Source organism: Symphalangus syndactylus, chromosome 17 (assembly GCF_028878055.3).
Source record: "Symphalangus syndactylus isolate Jambi chromosome 17, NHGRI_mSymSyn1-v2.1_pri, whole genome shotgun sequence".
Taxonomy (NCBI): domain Eukaryota; kingdom Metazoa; phylum Chordata; class Mammalia; order Primates; family Hylobatidae; genus Symphalangus; species Symphalangus syndactylus.
In genome coordinates, this window is record NC_072439.2 from 55,583,766 (window position 1) to 55,606,534 (window position 22,769).

At 39.2% G+C, this 22,769-nt stretch overlaps 1 long non-coding RNA gene across 1 annotated transcript in view; it reads right to left on the reverse strand.

The window, feature by feature from the left end:
* The window catches only part of LOC134732895 (uncharacterized), a 278,832-nt gene extending 268,813 nt beyond the window's left edge, over nt 1-10,019 (reverse strand). The window contains exon 1 of the long non-coding RNA XR_010116461.1: nt 9,901-10,019. This is a non-coding gene — a long non-coding RNA (uncharacterized lncRNA). The remainder of the gene's footprint in view (nt 1-9,900) is intronic.
* Nucleotides 10,020-22,769: the final 12,750 nt, after the last annotated feature.

The window sequence follows — 22,769 nt, forward strand, 5'->3', positions numbered from 1 at the left end:
TAGAGAGGACCAGTGGCAGAAATCTTGGAATGTTTGAGCCACTGGAACAGAGCTGGGGTGGGTGGAAAGCAGCAAGTAAGAGGGATTGTTGGAAGAATCAATATCGTGAAAATGGCCATACTGCCCAAGGTAATTTATAGATTCAATGCCATCCCCATCAAGCTACCAATGACTTTCTTCATAGAATTGGAAAAAACTACTTTAAAGTTCATATGGAACCAAAAAAGAGCCCGCATCGCCAAGTCAATCCTAAGCCAAAAGAACAAAGCTGGAGGCATCACGCTACCTGACTTTAAACTATACTACAAGGCTACAGTAACCAAAACAGCATGGTACTGGTACCACAACAGAGACATAGATCAATGGAACAGAACAGAGCCCTCAGAAATGATGCCGCATAGCTACAACTATCTGATCTTTGACAAACCTGACAAAAACAAGAAATGGGGAAGGGATTCCCTATTTAATAAATGGTGCTGGGAAAACTGGCTAGCCATATGTAGAAAGCTGCAACTGGATCCCTTCCTTACACCTTATATAAAAATTAATTCAAGATGGATTAAAGACTTATATGTTAGACCTAAAACCATTAAAATCCTACAAGAAAACCTAGGCAATACCATTCAAGACATAGGCGTGGGCAAGGACTTCATGTCTAAAACACCAAAAGCAATGGCAACAAAAGCCAAAATCGACAAATGGGATCTCATTAAACTAAAGAGCTTCTGCACAGCAAAAGAAACTATCATCAGAGTGAACAGGCAAGCTACACAATGGGAAAAAATTTTTGCAACCTACTCATCTGACAAAGGGCTAATATCCAGAATCTACAATCAACTCAAACAAATTTACAAGAAAAAAACAAACAACCCCATCAAAAAGTGGGCAGAGGACATGAACAGACACTTCTCAAAAGAAGACATTTATGCAGCCAAAAAACACACGAAGAAATGCTCCTCATCACTGGCCATCAGAGAAATGCAAATCAAAACCACAGTGAGATACCATCCCACACCAGTTAGAATGGCCATCATTAAAAAATCAGGAAACAACAGGTGCTGGAGAGGATGTGGAGAAATAGGAACACTTTTACACTGTTGGTGGGACTGTAAACTAGTTCAACCATTGTGGAAGTCAGTGTGGCGATTCCTCAGGGATCTAGAACTAGAAATACCATTTGACCCAGCCATCCCATTACTGGGTATATACCCAAAGGACTATAAATCATGCTGCTATAAAGACACATGCACACATATGTTTATGGCGGCACTATTCACAATAGCAAAGAGTTGGAACCAACCCAAATGTCCAACAACGATAGACTGGATTAAGAAAATGTGGCACATATACACCATGGAATACTATGCAGCCATAAAAAATGATGAGTTCGTGTCCTTTGTAGGGACATGGATGAAACTGGAAAACATCATTCTCAGTAAACTATCGCAAGGACAAAAAACCAAACACCGCATGTTCTCACTCATAGGTGGGAATTGAACAATGAGAACTCATGGACATAGGAAGGGGAACATCACGCTCCGGGGACTGTTGTGGGGTGGGGGGAGGGGGGAGGGACAGCATTAGGAGATACACCTAATGCTAAATGACGAGTTAATGGGTGCAGGAAATCAACATGGCACATGGATACATATGTAACAAACCTGCACATTGTGCACATGTACCCTAAAACCCTAAAGTATAATTAAAAAAAAAAAAAAAAAGTAAGAAAGAGGGATTGTGGTAGAGGTAAATATGGGGAGAAGCAGAGGCCACTGGGTCATGCAGGCCTGGGGTATTGTCGTGAGAGATGGAAGTTCATTTTAAGTTCAATGGGGAGACACTGACGGATTGTAAAAAACTGACATGATCTGAATTACAGCACCTACCTCTGTACCTAATGTATAATCAGCACTGGAAAAATCAATACCATATATATTCTGAACATTTTACATTCATGGTGTCCTTTATCATAAAGATGTGGCTAATTGATACAAAGCAATGCAATATCAAAATAATACCCACCCTATTTCAATAATTTGCCATTTTTCTGAATGAACTTATTAATTATGAGATCTACCCAAGAACGAGTCATGCCTAGGTCTGATATACTTAACTATTTTCATCAACTAGGTAAAAATCTGTAAAGTAATTTCTAGAGTACTTAATAGTCTAGCACGAAATCTGACTCAAAAGAAATAGCTCTTTGCTGCAACAGGCTTTTTTTTTTCTTTCCCTGGTATCTATTTTCCTTCCTAAAACCATAAGAAAGAAAATGAAGAGGAAGGGGTTGTTTCTTTCAGTGACCTGCTATTACTAAACTGACCAATACTAAGAAGCAATTTTTTTTTGCCGGCCTAATGTAGTTATGAGCCATTTAGGAAGGGAAGAAAATATATGTCCTACTTCTCTCCCTCTCACCTTGATCAAGCTTTTCATGATGTGTGGTGCTTGTCTTCAGGTCTAGCCCTATGGTGTCCCTTCCTGTGACAGGCTTTTGTTTGACTGGTAGAAACTGCTCTGTGTTTCCGTGTGGCAACCTTCCACTTGGCTGGATTTCTTCTCATATCCATTCCTGTTCTCTCATTTGTTTTTCTTTCTTTTCTTTTTCTCCCCTAGAGAGTCAAAGTATATAAAATTTCTGAGGAAATTGTGTTAGGACAAAGTTTTCATATTCTGTGATAGTTCTACCTGTGGTTTTAACTAACTGAGTGTTTCTGGATATACTCTCACCAGTGGGTCATGATTTTTCTTACTTTAAAAGTCAGCAGAAAAAATGTTCAGTTTGTAAGGAAAGTTCACCAGCACTAGGCTCATGAGCGGTGGTGAAATCGTCATTCAATGAACAGACGCCTCAGGTGGGCTGCGTCTCTTTCCATCTTCATCCCCAGCTGGTCCCAGAGGGAGACCATATAATTAGGTTAAAGTGGGGACATAAAGATGCAAACAGTGACTTGAACAAATGCATAGGGCAAGGAATCTTTTCTTTTGAACGGAGGCAGTGGGAACTAATTAATAAGTAGAAATTCATATGAGGAGTAATTGCAAAAAATAATAGTTATAGCCATCAAAAGTGAAATTACCTAACAGCTTCTCTTGTGCTTGGAAGCAGAAACTGTCTTACAGCTTATAAAATATGGTTATGTGTATCATCACATTTGGTTTTCACAACTCTCACTTTGAGAAAGTTTGAATCATGTCATGATTAAATTGATGGAGAAAGTTTGCATAGGGGTGGGGCACACACCCTGGTCTCTATATGTGTGATCTTGGGCAAGTCACTTCACCTGTGAGAGGCTGAGTATCCTGTAGTATCACATGGAAGTAATAAAAATACCTGCTTCGGGGGTCCTATGAAGAATTATCAAAATAATGCATGTTGAAAATTCACTATACTTTCTAGTACATAGTGATTACATAAGAAATATTATTTTTGTTGTTATAACAACCATAAAAAATTAATTTCAACCCCAAACCTGACTTTGGATCCCATAATTTAAACCTTTGGAAGTTTGGAAGATTTTATCAGTTGTCTTTTTTCTCACACTTAGTAGATATTAAATGACTTGCATTTGAATGAACATTTTTCCCCCAACCTTGAGATCAGTTATCACATAATAAGGCTGTGGCAGCCACGTTTTTGGGGAGGACCTTGTACCAAAAGGCTTATTCTTGTCTTTTTAGTAAATTCAAACTCTCTGCTCTAATCCCAATCATATCATCATCCCTGCCTAGACTGACTGAGTGGACTCTGCTAAAATATTTTTGTTAGAGGTGCTGGACTCACACAGGATAACAGGGTCTAATTCAGAAGAGAGCCCCTACACCACCTCCTGAATCCACTCATCAGAGAAGGGATCTCACTCCCATATCTGGCTATGCCTTATCCCATTCCCTAAGGAAAATGCTATCTTCCCCCTTCAATTTTCCCAGCCAGCCTCTTTTGTGTAAGTAACAGTATGTGCTCTTTATCCCTAAAGAGATAAAACTTAAACAATTCTCTTCCAGAAACCACAAACCAGTCTCCAGAGGTTTAATGCAGTCACAGAAGTGTTTTGTTTTGGCCTATACATTGTATTACAAAATTAACCCAACATTTAGAAAATCCTATTTTAGTTGAGGTCTGATTTCCTGGCTTCTCTTGAACTATCAGTATTCGTGGGGGTATGGGCTCATGTTCCCATATGCAATGATGAACTGGAGTTGATCAGAAGCTGCGCTCTTTGAGGATCAAGTGCTCTTCAGTTTGGAAGAGCCCACTACTTTTTGGGTTTCACCTTGCCCACTTCACTTATTTACGTGTTGTGCCTGGACTCTATAGGCATTTGGGTTTGGAACTCCTTGCGCTATGTACTCCAGGATTTCATAATCATTCCTTTCTCTGTCTGTAAATTTTTCATTATGCTCTGTTTACTTTTTAAGCTTCAACAGAGCAAGAATTCTCACTAATGAATAAGTTCTAACGCTTTGCACATGATGATGTTCCCCACGGAGTTACTGTTCTGGGGTCAGGACAAGCACATCCACTTACTGTGAATTGCCTGGGCACTCTGATCACACCATGCTTCTCACTCCTCCATCTGTCCTGCCTTGTAAGGGAGCAGAGTCTTACTAAGTTTTGTATTACTCAAGTTATTATTTAATTTTGATCACTGATCTTTAAAGTAGGTATAGAAGCACAGCACATTCTTAGAGTTCAACAACAATTGCTGAACTGTAGCCCCAGCTTCTTGTCATTTTGAAGTTAAAAGTTACTATGTCATCATAACTTTGTTCTATATCTCCCAGTCACACAACCATTACCATTCGTTGATTAGGAGATACCTCTTAACCCAGTACTTTGTGGAATCCTCAGCTATTTATAGCAGGTCACATCAAATAAACATCATTTATCTTCAGTCTTCCCCTTACCACCAAGAGGCCTATTTTATTCATGCATTTTTATACTTATAGTCTACTTCTAAAAAGTAAGATGCGGCTATAAGGGAAACAAAGTAAAATAAAACCCAAAGACCAATAAGACAAAGGAAGCAAGGACATGATTGGGGAAATGAAAATGAAAGGTAATAATATTCTAAAACTGGATAAATGACAGCTATTACAAGTCAGTACAAAACTTAACTCTGAGTTTCCTGACAGGCAAGAAGATCAGGAAACATGCTCATCACTCCATGCCTGCATTATTTTAATAATTTCCTTGCTGATCTTCCTGCTTCCACTAGTATAAACACATTGGATGCCTCTGTCAGATTACTGCTTAAAAAAAAATCTATATTTTAACAATTTCAGTCCCTTGCTTACCCTTTCACTTTCAAATGGTTCCATCCATACAAGCACATGTCAAAGGTGGGAAAAATGATGTCTGGAAAAGGCAATTGGCCTATGACTTAGAATCCATCCAGAATGCAATGAGTTTCCCTCTTGCCTTCTGTGGCCCTATTCCCACCTGGGCTACACTACTTTTTCTTAGTCTGGCATCCTTTGTTCAGACACAATCATACTGTAGCTGAGATCCTTGTTTATCCTCAACCAGGAGGAGTCTAGAGATACCTGAGAATATGCTGTCAACACACCAGAAGTTTACATATATGAGGAGTGTCTAAGTAAAAAAGGATTGCCAGGCGTGGTGGCTCACACCTGTAATACCAGCACTTTGGCAGGCCGAGGCAGGCAGATCACAAGGTCAGGAGTTCGAGACCAGTCTCGAATGGCCAATATGATGAAACCCCATCTCTACTAAAAATACAAAAATTAGCCAGGCGTGGTGGTGCGTGCCTCTAGTCCCCGCTACTTGGGAGGCGGAGGTTGCAGCACAGCACACTTAATAGGGTAATGTAGCTTTAGAGGTGAGGAGAAGAAAAATCTGAACACAGCATGATGTTTACTACTAATTTTCATCTTCATGTCCAGCTCCCTCCCCTGTTACCCGTGACTGGACTCATGACTGAGCTCTGGGAGGTATGTGAATAGGGTGTGGAGCTATAAGTAAAAACCGAAACAATTTGTTTTACTTTAATCTATAATAGGGGTGCACATATCTGTGATCTAGGACACATGAGTATAGTGACTGCAATAACAAAGATGACCAGAGATTCCTTGGATTCCCAGTAGACAACTATGAAGCTTGAGTAGCTTGAGCTCCATCCCTCAGAGGCAGTGGGGACAGCCTGCTCAGCACAAACCTCCTCCTCGATGCTTGATGGCAGGGGTGATAAACAGCAGGCATGGTAGGGACAGCAGGAATGAGTGATGGTCCTATTCTAGGGAAAGAGTGTATGACACTGGAAAGAGAAATAGAGAGATCCAAACATGGATGCCACATGGTAACTGATTCGATTCATTTGTGAATTCAGATAGAATATCCTTTGCACTTCAGTAAACTATTCGTGAGACATTCAGGGTCTAATAATCCTATATTAATAGGAGAATTCCTAGGCAGGTTACATTGACATGTATCCCCCAGAATATGTACTTTTATTAGGGAAAAAGGACTCTTACCACCATACTACATAAATTCTTTCTCTGAGATCCATGGGACAGACCACCTAGGCCACTACCGAACTGGAGTGTCCTTCATGAATCAGAGCTTACATCTTCTCATTTGGACTCACCTTTCCCTCCCAATCACTGCTCTCCTACTGCTGCTCTCTGGAACAAGGTTGCCTCCCATCTACCCAGTGTCCAGTCACATCTGTTCATTTTCTTGTGCTTTTCTCACTTCCAAGTGTTCATTTAACTACTGACATCAAGTTGATGCTTCTAAATATCAGAAATTCTACTAATCATTCCCTGTATTTTCATTTCTAAGCATCATTATCAGGCATGTACCTCAGTGTTGCTTTGGAGTTACTAGTCGTGTATGCATTTTCAGCTTAATCACTTCAACTTAGACTTTAAGTAACACAGAAGAAAAATGCCATCTTCAATTAATCAATAAGCATTTATCTAATATTATGTGCTCAGCAATGTTCTAGATGTGCATACAGAAGGAAAGATAATTTGCCATCTCAAAGTGTTTGCTAAGACAGCACTTAGAGAACAATGTGAGACAGTGTGTGATTGAATGGGAGAGATCCTCGTGGGTAGGAACAATCAGAAATGATATCAAGAAAACAATGGAATTTGAGCTCAGTCTTGAGGGATGTAGAAGATCATAACAGGGAGGGAGGAGAATGGAAGACAGGTCACTCTTCCACAACAGTGCTCATCCAATATACCTCCATCCCCAAACCCACTGGCACATTTGCCCTCCCCAAACACAACATGCACTCTCACGCTTGATCTTTTGTTCACATGCTTCCCTCTGCTGACTTTCTTATGTCATGAAACCCACTAAACTTCAAAATCTAGCTCAAAAATTTCTTGGTACCTTTCGCTTTCCAGATCAAATGTAAACATTTTTGTCTCTAAATTTATAAAATATATTCATTCCTCAACTGCAGCACTTTTGACATTATTACCAGTAACTAACATCATTGTGTTTTCCACTTAACTGTGGGTTCCTTTAACCATATTTTAGAGTCCTTGATTCCAACACCTAGCACATAGCCTGGTATTTGGTAGGGGCTTAGGAATATTAATTAAATCACAAAATAGCTGTCTGACTAACTACCTGGACACCAAGGTATGAGAAAATATGGCCAATGTAGGATATTCTAGGTAGGGAGTCCAGCTGGATTCAACATATATTTGTTACTAATTAAAAATTTTCCTTCCAAAACAACAAAAACTTAACTCGCCAATTCTATGAGTTAGAAATTTAGGCATGGCTCAATTTGGTCCTCAGGCTCAGGGTCTTTCACAAAGTTGCAGATCGTGGGCCAGGTCTGCGGTCATTTCCAGGCTTGACTGGAGAAGGTCTGCTTCCAGGCTTACTCATGTGGTGCTGGCAGAGGCTGCCTGCCACAGAGGGCTTTACATCAGCTCAGAAACAGCTGAAGATGCTTCCAGAGAGAAAGGTGGGTGCTAGATCATGAAGGCCACACTTGTATACCATGCTAAAGAATCTGGAATTTATGCAAATGACCACTGAACCTTCAAAATGATTATCATGTGATAATTAATACATTAGAAAGATTATTCTGAATATTTAAAATGTTTCAGATAAATCCACTGGATTTGACTATGGTGATACCAGAAGCAGGAAAGCTACTTAAAAGGCAAACATACCAAGGGTTAGGTCCAGCTTAGTAGTTTTCATTTTTACATTTAGTAAATAGTTTTTATTTTGCTTACATTTTTTAAGATTATTTTAGTCCAGGTGTGGTGGCTCACGCCTGTAATCCCAGCACTTTGGGAGGCCCAGGCGGGCGGATCATGAGGTCAGGAGATTGAGACCATCCTGGCTAACATGGTGAAACCCTGTCTCTACTAAATATACAAAAAAAATTAGCCGGGCATGGTGGTGGGCGCCTGTAGTCCCAGCTACTTGGGAGGCTGAGGAAGGAGAATGGTGTGGACCCGGAAGGCGGAGCTTGCAGCGAGCCAAGATGGCGCCACTGCACTCCAGCCTGGGCGACAGAGCGAGACTCCGTCTCAAAAAAAAAAAAAAAAAAAGATTATTTTAAATATTTAAAAAACACAGTAGAAATTATGTTTAAATTTAAATAGGGTATTTTAGTCAATGGTTATATCTTGCATGTGTAACAAGGGTACATTTGGAAAGAGATTTAAAAACAAGAAAGATATGTCAAGGAAAGATTATGAAACTGCCCTGGACTAGGAGACATGCTGCTATGGTCCTGGAAGAAGCTAAAAGACATCAGTGGAAAAACTGGAAATCTAGAGTTTAGTTAACAGTATAGGCCAGGCGCAGTGGCTCACTCCTGTAATCCCAGCACTTAGGGAGGCTGAGGTGGGCAGATCAAGTGGTCAGGGGTTCGAGACCAGCCTGGCCAACATACGAAACCCTGTCTCTACTAAAAATACAAAAATTAGCTGGGTGTGGTGGTGGGCACCTGTAATCTTAGCTACTTGGGAGGCTGAGGCAGGAGAATCCCTTGAACCTGGCAGGTGGAGGTTGCAGTGAGCTGAGATCGTGTCATTGCACTCCAGCCTGGGTGACAAGAGCAAGACTCCATCTCAAAAAACAAAACAAAACAAAAAGTATAAAAAAATCTAGAGTTTAGTTAATAGTATAGTACCAGTGATAATTTTTTAATTTTAATAAGTGTACCATGGGAAGATACATTTTTTAAATGACAGGAAGCTGGGTAAAGCTATACACCTATACTATCTTTGCAACTCTTCTGCAAATCTATTTCAAAATAAAATGCTTAAAAAATAAAGAAGAAAAACAGGAGGGAAATAACATATAACACTTAGATATGTAGCTGACAATTCCAGAACAAACTTGGATATGACTGCTGTTAGAAATCACTGGTCTTGTTGTATTGAGAAAAACAACTTAAAATCAAGCTCAGTGGGTGGTAGATGGTGGAAATGCTGCCAGACTTCAGGCTCTGTATCTCTGTGAGGAAACAGCTCACCATATTCTCAGGAGTTATTCATGCTGATAAAAATAAATCAGGAAAAAGCCCTTTGGGGAAAATCTGCAATTCTGTATTAATCTGGTAGAATTTTTATGACTTTTGTCCAAAAATCCATAGTTCATATTTAAAGGGAAAGTAGAACTCCATTATATGATGAGCTAAGTGTATACCCTGGAGCACAAAGAGAGAATTCGTGTTTTTCTCCTGACATGCAGAAACAGGTAGCAAGAGAAATTTATGTTCTTTTGAGTATAAAGAAAGGACCCTTTGCAGACCTCTTTTCGTTTTTGTTTTTTCTTTCCAAATTGTATGGTTTGGTCCATATGTCCAAATATAACTGTTCCAGGGATCATGGTGGACAGGAGGCAGGACTAGATTGCAGCTCCAGACAGAGCAGCACGCGGAGGCTCACCTTGTGAATTTTAGCTCCAGATTGACTGCAGGAACAAACCAACAATTCCGAGAGAAACCACAGACCTTCTGAAGGAAGTAGACTGCTCCTGCAGAACCCCGGAAATACCCAAATACTGTGAGTCCCCCAGCTGCGGAAGTGGGAAAGGGAGACCCTCCTCTCCCTAACACACACATCCGCTGGAGAAACTGAAGGTCTGTTTGTGGGAGAAGTTTCCGACTTTACTTGGAGCTGAATCAAGTTAGAGAGCTGAGTGAAATACAGGGGTAGAGGAAGCAGCAGAAAGGCCCTGGGAGCTCACTGGGTCCCCAAGCAGCCCATTCCTGCCTGACACCACAGAGATGGGTCCATTGGGAGGGTGGCCAGAGGAGCAGGGGGGTAAAACTCCACAGGGAGAAGGAATTCCCTAGCTGAACTTTGTAACAATTTGAATAGGTGAGAAGCCTCCTGGCCAGAACTCGGGGGAGGGAGCAAATCTTGTGTGCAGACTTCACAGGGGAGGAAGAACTGAAGCCCTTTTCTTTTGCAGCTGGGAAGCGGATAGCCTCAGGCAAGTTTTCAAGCCTGTCTAGCCTCCACCTGGAAACAGACTCGGGGCTGTTCCTGGGGGCACAGTGGGAGTGAGATGGGCCCTTTGGTTTGCACAGGAGCTGGGTAAGGCCTGTGACTGCCAGCTTTCCTCTACTTCCCTGACAGCTTGCGTGACTCAGCAGAGACAGCCATAATCCTACTAGGTACACAACTCCAGTGACCTGGGACTCTCACCCCCAACCCCCACAGCAGCCAAAGCAAGACCCACCCAACGAAAGTCTGAGCTCGGACATGCCTAGCTCCGCCCCCACCTGATGGTCCTTCCCTACCCACCCTGGTAGCAGACGAAAAAAAGGCATATACCACCCAACCCTCTTCACACTACTACAGCTGATGCTTTCTGGAAAGCGCCACCCCTGGCAGGAGGCCAATAAGCACAAAAATAAAGCATTAAACCGCCAAAGCTAAGAACTCTCATGGAGTTCATTGCACCCTCTGCCACTTCCACTGGAACAGACGCTGGTATCCACAGCTGAGAGACCCACAGATGGTTCACATCACAGGAGTCTGTGCATACAACCACCAGTACCAGCCTGGAGCTGGGTCATCTTGCTGCATGGCTAGACCCAGAAGAGAGACAACAACCACTGCAGTTTGGCTCACAGGAAGCCACATCCATAGGAAAAGGACAAGGGTACTACATCAAGGGAACACCCTGTGGGACAAAAGAATCTTAACAACAGCCTTCAGCCCTAGACCTCCCCTCTAACAGAGTCTACCCAAATGAGAAAGAACTAGAAAAACAACCCTGGTAATATGATAAAACAAGGCTCTTCCCACTCCCCAAAAAATCACACTAGTTCAACAGCAATGGATCCAAACCAAGAAGAAATTCCTGATTTACCTGAAAAAGAATTCAGGAGGCTAGTTATTAAGCTAATCATGGAGCGACCAGAGAAAGCTGAAGCCCAATGCAAGGAAATCCAAAAAATGATACAAGAAGTGAAGGAAGAAATATTCAAAAAAATAGATAGCTTAAAGATAAAACAATCAAAAATATAGGAAACTTTGAACACACTTTTAGAAATGCAAAATGCTCTGGAAAGTCTCAGCAATAGAACTGAACAAGTAGAAGAAAGAAATTCAGAGCTCAAAGACAAGATCTTTGAATTAACCCAATCCAACAAAGACAAAGAAAAAAGAAGAACATATGAACAAAGTCTCCAAGAAGTCTGGGATTATGTTAAGCAACCAAACCTAAGAATAATCAGTGTTCCTGAGGAAGAAGATAATTCTAAAGGCTTGGAAAACATATTTGCGGAAATAATTGAGGAAAACTTCCCTGCCTTACTAAAGACCTAGATATCCAAATGCAAGAAGCACAAACATCACGTGGGAAATTCATCCCAAAAAGATCTTCACCTAGGCATATTTTCATCAGGTTATCCAAAGTTAAGACAATGGAAAGAATCTTAAGAGCTATGAGGCAGGAACACCAGGTAACCTACAAAGGAAAGCCTATCAGATTAATAGCAGATTACTCAACAGAAACCCTACAAGCTAGGAGGAATTAGGGCCCTATCTTCAGTCTCCTCAAACAAAACAATTATCAGCCAAGAATTTTGTATTCCGCAAAACTAAGCATCATGAATATGAAGGAAAGATACAGTCATTTTCAGACAAACAAATGCTGAGAGAATTCACCATTACCAAGCCACCACTACAAGAACTGCTAAAAGGAGCTCTAAATCTTGAAACAAATCCTGGAAACACGTCAAAAAAGAACCTCTTTAAGCATAAATCACACGGGACCTATAACACAAAAATAGAAGTTAAAAAGCAAAAGCAAAAAAACACACACAAAAGCAAAGTACACAGGCAACAAAGAGCACGATGAATGCAACAGTACTTCACATTTTCAATACTAACGCTGAATGTAAATGACCTAAATGCTCCATTTAAAAGATAATACAGAACTGCAGAATGGGTAAGAATTCACCAACTATCTGCTGCCTTCAGAAGGCCCACCTAACACATGAGGACACACATAAACTTAAAGTAAAGGGGCAAAAAAAGGCATTTCATGCAAATGGACACCAAAAGCAAGCAGGAGTAGCTATTCTTATATCCAACAAAACAAACTTTAAAGCAACAGTGGTTAAAAGAGACAAAGACATTATATTATGGTAAAAAGGCCTTGTCCAACAGGAAAATATCACAATCCTAAACATATATGCACCTAACACTGGAGCTCCCAAATTTATAAAACAATTACTAATAGACCTAGAAAATGAGACAGACAGCAACACAATAATAGTGGGGGACTTCAATACTCCACTGACAGCACTAGGCAGGTCATAAAGACAGAAAGTCAACAAACAAACAATGGATTTAAACTATACCTTGGAACAAATGGACTTAACAGATATATACAGAATATTTCATCCAACAACTGCAGAATACACATTCTATTCAACAGCTCATGAAACTTTCTCCAGGATAGATCATATGATAGGCCATAAAACAAGCCTCAATAAATTTAAGAAAATGGAAATTATATCATGCACTCTCTGAGACCACAGTGGAATAAAACTGCAAATCAACTCCAAAGGAACATTCAAAACCATGCAAATATATGGAAATTAAATAACCTGCCACTAAATGAGCCTTGGGTCAAAAATGAAATCAAGATGAAAATTAAAAAGTTCTTTGAACTGAATGAATATAATGACAAAACCTATGAAAATCTCTGGCATACAGCAAAGGCGGTGCCAATAGGAAAGTTCATAGCCCCAAACAGCTACATCGAAAAGTCTGAAAGAGGACAACTAGACAATCTAAGGTTACACCTCAAGGAACTAGAGAAACAAGAACCAACAAAACCCAAACCCAGCAGAAGAAAGGAAATAACCAAGATCAGAGCAGAACTAACTGAAATTGAAACAAACAAACAAAAAATACAAAAGATAAATGAAGCAAAAAGCTGGTTCTGAAAAGATAAATAAAATTGATAGGCCATTAGCAAGATTAACCAAGAAAAGAGAGAGATAATCAAAATAACCTCACTAAGAAATGAAACAGAAGATATTACAACTGATACCACTGAAATACAAAAGACCATTCAAGGCTACTATGAACACCTTTATGCACATAAACTAGAAAACCTAGATGAGATGGATGAATTCCCAGAAAAATACAACCCTCCTAGCTTAAATCAGGCAGAATTAGATACCCCAAATGGAGCAATAACAAGCAGTGAGATTGAAAGGGTAATTTTAAAATTACCAACAAAAAAATGTCCAGGACCAGAAAGATTCACAGCAGAATTCTATCAGATGTTCAAAGAAGAATTGGTATCAATCCTTTTGACACTATTCCACAAGACAAAGAAGGAACCTGCCGTAATTCATTCTGTGAAGCCAGCATCACCCTAAACCAAAACCAGGAAAACACATAACCAAAAAAGAAAAGTACAGACCGATATCCTTGATGAATATAGATGCTAAAATCCTTAAGAAAATACTAGCTTACCAAATCCAACAATATATCAAAAAGATAATCCACTATGATCAAGTGGGTTTCATACCAGGGATGCAGGAATGGTTTAAGATATGCAAGTCAATAAATGTGATATACCACACAAACAGAATTTAAAAAGAACACATGATCATGTCAATAGATGCAGAAAAGCATTCGACAAAATCCGGCATCGCTTTATGATTAAAACTCAGCAAAATCGGCATACAAGGGACATACCTTAATGCCATACCTAAAAGCCATCTATATCAAAACCACTGCCAACATAATGCTGAATGGGAAAAAGTTGAAACCATTCCCTCTCAGAACTGGAACAAGACAACAATGCTCACTCTCACCACTCCTCTTCAACACAGTGCTGGAAGTCCTAGTCAGTGCAATCAGACAAGAGAAAGAAATAAAGGACATCCAAATTGGAAGTTGAACTGTCACTGCTGATGATATGATGGTTTACCTTGAAAACGCTAAGGACTTCTTCAGAAAGCTCCTAGAATTGATAAAAGAAATCAGCAAAGTTTCCAGATACAAGATTAATATACACAAATCAGTAGCTCTTCTATATACCAACAGTGACCAAGCAGAGAATCAAATCAAGAACTCAACCCCTTTTACAATAGCTGCAAAAAAATTAAAATACTGAAGAATATACCTAACCAAGTAGTTGAAAGACCTCTACAAGGAAAACTACAAATTACTTCTGAAAGAAATCATAGATGACACAAACAAATGGAAACACACCCCATGCTCGTGGATGGGTATAATCAACATTGTGAAATGACCATAGTGCCAAAAGCAATCTACAAATTCAATGAAATCCCTATCAAATACAATCATCATTCTTCACAGAATTAGAAAAAATAATTCTAAAATTCATATGGAACCAAAAAAGAGCCTGCATAGCCAAAGCAAGACTAAGCAAAATCTAGAGGCATCACACTACCTGATTTTAAACTATACTATAAGGCCATAGTCACCAAAACAGCATGGTATGGGTATAAAAATAGGCACATAGACCAATGCAACAAAATAGAGACTGAGAAATAAACCCAAATGCTTAGAGCCAACTGATCTTTGACAAAGCAAACAAAAACATAAAGTGGGAAAAGGACATCCTTTTTAACAAATGGTGCTGGGATAATTGGCTAGCCACATGTAGGAGGATGAAACTAGATCTTCATCTCTCATCTTATTCAAAAATCAACTCAAGATGGATTAAGGACTTAAACCTAAGACCTGAAACTACAAAAATTCTAGAAAAAAACATTGGAAAAACCTTCTAGACTTTGGCTTAGGCAAGGATTTCATGACCAAGAACCCAAAAGCAAATGCAATAACAACAGATAAATAGCTGGGACCTAATGAAACTAAAGAACTTTTGCACAGCAAAGGGAACAGTCAGCAGAGTAAACAGACAACCCACAGAATGGGAGAAAATTTTCACAATCTATACATCTGACAAAGGACTAATATCCAGAAACTCAAATCAGTAAGAAAAAAACAATTCCCTCAAAAGTGGGCTAAGGACATAAACAGACAATTCTCAAAAAAAGATATATAAATGTCCAACAAACATGAAAAAATGTTCAACATCACTAACGATCAGGGAAATGCAAATCAAAACCACAATGCAATACCACCTCACTCCTGCAAGAATGGTCATAATCAACAAATAAAAAAACAGTAGATGTTGGCATGGATGCAGTGATCAGGGAACACTTCTACACTGCTGGTGGGAATATAAACTAGTACAGCCACATGGAAAACAGTGGAGATTCCTCAAAGAACTACAAGTAGAACTACCATTTGATCAAGCAATCCCACTACTGGGTATCTACCCAGAGAAAAAGAAGTCATTATTTGAAAAAGATAATTACACATGCATGTTCATAGCAGCACAATTCACAATTGCAAAATTGTGGAACCAATCCAAATACCCATCAATCAGTGAGTGGATAAAAAACTGTGATATATATGTGTGAGTGTGTGTATATATATAAAATGAGATACTATGCAGCCATAAAAAGGAACATATTAACAGCATTTGCAGTGACCTGAATGAGATTGGACACTATTATTCTAAGTGAAGTAACTTAGAAATGTAAAACCAAATATCTTATGTTCTCACTGATATGTGGGATCTAAGCTATGAGGACACAAAGGCATAAGAATGATACAATGGACTCTGGAGACTTAGGGGAAAGAGTGGGAAGAGATTGAGGGATAGAAGACTACAAATATGGTGCAGTGTATACTGCAAAATCTCACACGTCACCACTAAAGAACTTACTCATGTAACCAAATAACACCTGTACCCCAATAACTTATGGAAAAAAATGAAAGAAAGAAGGAAAAAAAGCAAATAAAATAAAATAAATGAAATTAAAACAAAAACAAAAACAAGTATAACTGTTCTACTCACCTGTCCCCTAAGGGAACAGAGTTTTCCAGAAGAGGTAATTTCAGCTAGTTATCAGTATAGTGGTACCTAGGGTTAGCTCAGTAAATGTTTTTTTTTTTTTTTTTTTTTTTTTTTTTTTTTTTTTGAGATGGAATCTCGCAGTCGCCCAGGCTGGAGTGCAGTGGTGCGATCTCAGCTCACTGCAGGCTCCGCCCCCCGGGGTTCACGCCATTCCCCCGCCTCAGCCTCCCGAGTAACTGGGACTACAGGTGCCCACCACCTCGCCCGTCTAATTTTTTGTATTTTCAGTAGAGATGGGGTTTCACCGTGTTAGCCAGGATGGTCTCGATCTGCTGACCTCGTGATCCACCCGCCTCAGCCTCCCAAAGTGATGGGATTACAGGCGTGAGTCACCGCTCCCGGCCAGTAAATGTTTTTTAATTGACTTATTTTAGCTGTGGAATGCTTTACAAGAAACTGGGCATTATAGATCCTGAGTAAATAAGCTACAGTAAGAAGGCATTATTTTAGATTAAAAAGCCAACAACCCTCAATATATCTACTTTTAATTTCAGATTTGCAGGCAGATCTTAACGGTAGCTGTACTGCAATGTCTGGCTTTTTTAACAAAGCTGCTTTCAGAGGTGCTACTGTTTGTACCTCATTTTTTCCTCTCCAAAGGCTAACTTCAATACTATGAATTACAAGACAAGTAAATGCCTAATCAATACAGAAGAAACCTTAAGAGGCAAGATGTCCAAACTTATAGAAAGGCATTTTATTCAATTAAAAAAAAAAAAAAAAACAGTGGCCATCAATTGCACATAGGATGCAAATATCAAATAACCAGCAAATTTAACTGACTGCCTACTTCACGTTTAGTATTACAAAAGCTCAGTAAGGAAAAAAAAAACTATGTATTTCCTTAAAATGACTATGATGAACCGAATTGTGTCCCCCGCTAAAATTCACATGTTGAAGTCCTGCCTTCAGTGCGATGGTATTTGGAGGTCAGCATTTGAGAATTAATTGGGTTAACGTGAGGTCGTGAAGGTGGGGCTCTCACCAAGGGATTAGTACCCTTATAAGAAGAAACAAAAGAAAGCATGCTTCCACACACTCTCTCTACTATGTGAGGACACAGGAAGAAGGCAGATGGCTGTAAACAAGGAAGAGTCCTCGCTGGGGAACCAAATCAGCCAGCACCTTGATCTTGGACTTCCCAGCCTCCGAATCTGTGAGAAATAAATTTCTGTTTAAACCACCCAGTCTGGTATTTTGTTACGACAGCCTGAGCTGACAAATGCAGATATTAAGCTTTTTAGTGCCTAAAGCTGACTAATAAAATGACACTCAACAAAAATAGAGCAGGTTACTAAGTCCTAAATTGTGAGGTATAACATGCTTTGAACAAATGAGAAAAATAATGAAAATGGGACTGATCTAGGAACAGGCTTTGGAGAATTTGGGCCTGAATCTCATCTTTACAGGGCTTTCCCAGTCCCCTGTCATCTGAACTCACAAATGTCTTCAGCCTGTAGGGTCAGGTCCCTGCCTGTCCCATATCCATTCTGACCATGCCTATCCTTACCAGCCAGCAGGTCCTATAAGATATTTGTTGCTTTATGGCTGGTTAACTGCCAGAGGGAGGCCCTATTCCTTGATGCCTACTACCAGGTTGCTGTCAGGCCATATTCTCTTACTGAGTTGGCCAGCCCTCATGGTTGGGCCTTTGCTCTAATTACCCTTCTTGGACTTTGTTTTCTCATTGAAATGGGAACCTACATGCTGAGCTCCCACAGGAGATGGGGAGAAATTTGATGAAGTGGAGCAAAGGGAGATAAGAGGCTTTCTGGAATTATGGACAGGAATGAAGACATGCAGTTGAAACTAAGTATAGTATTGTTATGAACTAATCTAAACCAAATTTCCACCCCTCACCAGTAACACTACATGAACTAGGCTAGAGAATAATGGGAAATAAAACCAAGGGGGCCAAATTATGTGGAACTTGGGTTAGACTGTGTCTCCAGTTTATAGCGGCAAGCAGATGAAAGGTAGCAACAATAAAGAGTATTTGTTGTTTAAACCACCCAGTCTGGTATTTTGTTATGACAGCCTGAGCTGACAAATGCAGACATTAAGCTTTTTAGTGCCTAAAGCTGACTAATAGGTTAGTTTTCACTAATTGTGATATTCCACTAGCATAATTGCTAGCAAGAACTGGTTGCGGCAAATTGGTAATTCACCACCCAAATAAATTACCATCCAAATAATCGAGAATTAGCTGTATGCAGCAAAGTATTCAGTGTAGACAGAATAAGTTTATAGGAAAGAAAGTGCTTTCTATTATTTTATTTTATTTTCTAGTATCTGAATGGTTAAGAAACTAGTGAGAAATGAAGAGGTAAAGCAATGACAGATGTCATAAACTTCTCTATAGTTTCAGAAAGTAGTCTGCAAACTTTAGCATGCGTCAGAATCATCTGGATATGAAGTTTCTGGAGTGGGGGTGGGTAGGGGAAGGCAGACTGAAAATTTATGAGAAGGCAGACTGGGAACATCAACATGTTCCCAGATGATGTTGATGCTGCTGGTTCAAGGATCACTATGTGATAAATGCTAGTCTAAGAAAAGAGCCCTTGATCATTTTTGCCTGAGAAAAATCAGTGCTAAGAGTTATGTCTAACTGCCTCTTTTTACTCAAGAGAGAGTTTGACAGACCACTGTCTTCCATCCACACGATTAGAAAACCTCTCCCTAAAAATATGAAAAATATTTCTTATCATTAAAATGTGTTATTGCCCAACAAAGATAAGCTGGGGAGTGAGAAACATGAAACATTCTTTCCATTTGATTATTTTAATACACTAAGTATGTCATAAGATAAAATAGTAAACATCAAAGAAGAAAAAAAAAGAAAATTCATTTCATTTAGTTGCCTTGCCTCATATAACCCTGACCTGAATTAGAATTAAGACTGAATTTCACATACGATTTAGACCATGAAAGTGGTCAAACCTTGTTTATTTTATAAACAGTAATTTGATAATATCTTTATATAATAGGTAACCCAATTAACAGTTTAATAATGCCATCAGTATAAAAACTATTACATTCATTTAAAATAAAAAAGCATGAGAAACCTTGGGAGGTCTATATAATCACTCTGCATATGTACTGTCTTCAGACTCTGAAGATTGAAGTGGAATATTTGTTCTGTGATTTAAAGTATTTTCGTAAACTTTAGGGCATAATACTTTTAAAAGCAAAAGATTCCTATGCTACTTGGAAATGACTGATTGTTCTTTGGCTGTAGCAATAAGTAGCTACCTGAACCAGTTACAAACTGGACCTAATCTAGTATATCAATGCAACTCACACCAAAATTTGCCGATTCTGGGACTCCTTGCTTTCCTAAACCCTGTGTAAGTTCAATACTCTTCTTTTCTCAGAGACTATGCTTACAAGTACAGCTTGTCCTTAATAAGCAATAAACACAGTTTAATGAGCAAAAAGCTCAGATTTTTCTTTTAAGTACTTCCTTTGGTACTGCACATGAGGATTATCAATGGTATGGGGCTGATTATCTATACTTCCTAATACCCATTTTGGAAAATATATGATTATGTCACAAAGCAGTAGAATCCACAGTAGTGGTTCTCCATGATGGGGGAGGAAAGAATTTTGTTCCCAGAGGACATTTGGCAAACTCTGGAGATATTTTTCCTTGTCACTGCTGAGGAGAAAGGACGATTACTGGCATCTGGTGGTTAGAGAACATGGATGCTGCCAAATATGCTAGGATGAACAGAATGAAACTGGATCCTCATCTCTCACCTTACCAAAAAATCAACTCAGGATGGATCAAGGACTCAAATCTAAGACCTCAACTATAAAACTTCTAGAAGATAACATTGGACAAGCCTTTCTAGACATTGGCTTTGGCAAAGACTTCACGACAAACAACCCAAAAGCAAATGCAACACAAATGAAGATACTAAACTAAAGAGCTTCTGCACAGCAAAGGGAACAGTCAGCAGAGTAAACAGACAACCCACAGAGTGGGAGAAAATCTTCACAATCTATACATCCAACAAAGGACTAATATCCAGAATCTACAATGAACTCAAACAGATTAGCAAGAAAAAAACAAACAATCCCATCAAAAAGTGGGCTAAGGACATGAATAGACAATTCTCAAAAGCAGCTATACAAATGACCAACAAGCACACACAAAAAATGCTCAGCATTACTAATGATCAGGGAAATGCAAATCAAAACCACAATGCAATGCCACCTCACTCCAGCAAGAATGGCCATAATCAAAAAATCAAAAAATAATAGATTTTGGTGTGGATGGGGTGAAAAGTAAACACTTCTACACTGTTGGTGAGAATGCAAACTAGTACAACCACTATGAAAAACAGCGTGGAGATTCCTTAAAGAACTAAAAGTAGAACTACCATTTGATCCAGCAATCCCACTTATTGGTTATCTATCCAGAGGAAAAGAAGCCATTATATAAAAAGATATTTGCACATGCATGTTTATAGCAGCACAATTCACAATTGCAAAAATATGGAACCAGCCCAATTGCTCATCAGTCAACGAGTAAATACAGAAATTGTGGTGTATGTATATATAAGATGGAATGCTACTCAGCCATAAAAAGGAACGAATTAATGGTATTCGCAGCAACCTTGATAGAACTGGAGACTATTATTCTAAGTGAAGTAACTCAGGAATGGAAAACCAAACATTGTATGTTCTCATTCATAAGAGGGAGCTAAGCTATGAGGCTGCAAAGGCAGAAGAATGATACAATGGACTTTGGGGACTCAGTGGAAAGGGTGGGAGGGCAGTGAGGGATAAAAGACTACAAATTGGGTTCAGTGTATACTGCTCAGGTGATGGGTGCACCAAAATCTCACAAATCACCACTAAATAACTTATATAACAAAATAACACCTGTTTCCCAAAATCCTATGGAAATAAAACAAAAAAACAGTCTGGGCATGGTGGCTCACACCTGTAATCTTAGCACTTTGGGAGGCCGAGGTGGGTGGATCATGAGGTCAAAAGATCGAGACCATCCTGGCCAATGTGGTGAAACCCTGTCTCCACTAAAAATGCAAAAATTAGCTGGGTGTGGTGGCATGCGCCTGTAACACCAGCTACTCGGGAGGCTGAGGCAGGAGAATTGCTTGAACCCAGGAGGCGGAGGTTGCAGGGAGCCGAAATCACGCCACTGCACTCCAGCCTGGCGACAGAGCAAGACTCCATCTCAAAAAAAAAAAACAAAAAAAAAACTAAGTTTTTAAACTGGGTTTTTCTTTTCTTAGAAAGAGGCCCTCTTGCCTCTCCAAATCATGCTGTCATTAAATAAAATTGAGCAAAAGTACAATAGAGTTTCCTTTCCAAGAACTCTGATTTTTCCAAGGGAAAGACTCCAAATTGTTGCCTAAAAAATGACATTGGAATGGTGCTGAAAGATGCATTCCTATTGCTGTGTTGCATTAAAAATTTTTTGAGCATCTTAATTGAAATTGTTCTACTACACATGGAGCACAAAGGACCTAGCTGGTGGTAGTAAATGACTTTTTAATTTTCTCCTTCTCTGAAGCAATGAGAGGCAGGATAAGTGGTATTTCCAATATGTTGGAGTATTAAAATTATGTTATTTTAGTGGAAAAAATGCTGAGACATACACTCAGTTCAGACATTCAAATGTGCTCACTTGCTGTCTTGTAAACAGAGTCACAACTTCTGACAACACTTTGAAGTCTTCTTAGTCATTACTCAGACTGAGATGGGTTTGTCCCCTTAGACACATAATTGGCCCATAATTTTCAGCCTTACTAAACAACTTTATAAAAGAAGAGTCATAATTATTCATATTCAAGGTGATTTCAGGAATAGAGACCAAAAGAAACCTGCAAATACTTAAGCTGTTGCCCACATCATTTTCAATACATATCACTTATATGTATTGATATTCTTTATGAGAAAGTTTTAAAGTCATAATCTGTAAGACATAGGAATACTTTTATGTTTCTGAAAACTGGTCTTGACCCTTTTCAGTGAAACTGAATTTTAATGTGACATTCCAATTTCTTAATAGAAACTCACTTAATCTTAGAAACCATAAAGTTAAATTGGCTTTAACCCCTTTAATATGCATGAAATGAATGTGATAATTGCACTAAGATACATTTGCTTTTATAATTAGGTATTATTGTGAAAATCTTTTTTGCCAGTTAAGTGTTTTTCTCCCATATTCAAGGATAAAATGGAAACAAAGGTCAATTCCAGAGAAAGCTCGTCAAATAAAAGTTCAACATACTCTTGAAACTTGTATTGCGAAGATCTTATATAAATATTATGTAATTAGGATTTTAAA